Below are 1,633 nucleotides of genomic sequence, written 5' to 3' on the forward strand. Positions count from 1 at the left end.
TTTTTTTTTTTTTTTGGTTATCTCCCCGGGCCGGCGTCCCACCACTGACTCAGAGCAGGGGTGGGGGAAGGTAGAGAAAGAACTCGCGGGGGCTCAGGCGCCCGGGCAGAAGGAGCAGGAGGAGAGCAGGGAGGCGAGAGCGCACGGCGGTGGAGAGCCCCTCGATCAATTTTCATGCAAGAATCATTATCGGTAAATTGGAAAGCTGGCTGCCTGACAGCAGATTTGTCTCCCCTAATGAAAGCGAAAGGGTAGGGGCGCAGCGGCGGGCGGCTGCAGGCGGCGGCGGCTCCTTCCGTCTCTACGCGGCATCTTCCAAGAGCTCCATGCTTTGCAGAGCGATAATAATAGTTTCACTTGCGAGCTTCTCCCCGCGCGGCAGCCGAGCCGGGCAGCAGATCCGTGCGGACTGGGATCCGGGCGCAGAGAGCTGGGCTCTCCTCTCCAAACGCGGGGAGGGTGCTGTAGCTGGCAGCGGGGCGCTCCGCTCTGCCCCAAAGCGGGGCCGTTTGCAAACAGTGGGCGGCTGCGGGCGCCGCCGGGCCCCCCTCGGCTGCCCAACTCCGCGCTCTGGCCGCCCGCCCGCCCTCCCCACCCACGGCTGACAGCTGCGGGAGCCGGAGTTCACCCGCCGCCGGGGCCTAGGAGGAGAATCCCCAAACCGTGCCCCGGGGGCTCTGGCCAGCCTTTTGTGAACCCACGCGGGGCTGCGGAAACGCACACACCGCCCAGCCCGGGTGAGCTCCTAAGGCGAGCAGCTTCTTTCTCTCCTTTCTTTTCCTCGCACCCCGCACCCCACCCTTAAAAATCCCTGTTGCAAGTGTAATCAAAGGCTTGATACCATCTTCCACACTCTCCCTGCACTGGTGCATTATCAGATCCGGGAAGGCATGCTTCCAGGCAAATAGACCTAATAAATGCTATTACTGGGATTCTGCAAGCCCCGGCTGCACCATAGTAACGAGAGCCCTGGCTAATTTGGTTTAAGAGAACGATCAACTGCACAGAGCGTGTGTGAGTGAGTGTGGAGTCTGTATCTCTCCTCCCCACGCCGCCTCTCTTTCACACTAGCTCAAGAAGGCCCCATGTGATAATTCCCCAAATCGAAGGGGAAAAAACCCTGCCGCCAAACCACATCCTGTGCGCTCATTGTCCAGCCCAGCGATTTTAAAGAGACAGGAGCCATTTACCCACGCCCCCACACACTCTTAAACGCACGCTGCAAAGCTGCCTCTTGATGTGACAATTTATTTTCAAGCCCTTTTACTTTCTCAAGGGCCCCTCAGTGGCACAACGAGCCGGAATCGCGACTTGGTGACACTAAGGGGTCACCTTTTGACCCTATACACAACCATCCTGGTTCGAGGAACAGATCTGGCCCGCAGGTATGCAGGGCGGGGCACAGCGGTCACGCCAAGCTTGGGTTCCTGCCAACGCTTTCCAGCCACTGCGTAAATCAGGGGTCCCCAGCGGAGGCCCCGGGGTCCCTGCTAAACAGGGCGGCTTCAGATGACAACTGAACTCCCGGAATATGATACTCTAGAGAAGAGCTCCGGAGGGCAAACTGGAAGAGGTGGGGGCACCAAGCATGCCTCTTGACCCCTCTATGCCACTCACACACGCGTTCCACCCC

Source organism: Ursus maritimus, unplaced genomic scaffold, assembly GCF_017311325.1.
Source record: "Ursus maritimus isolate PB19 unplaced genomic scaffold, ASM1731132v1 scaffold_19, whole genome shotgun sequence".
Taxonomy (NCBI): Eukaryota; Metazoa; Chordata; class Mammalia; order Carnivora; family Ursidae; genus Ursus; species Ursus maritimus.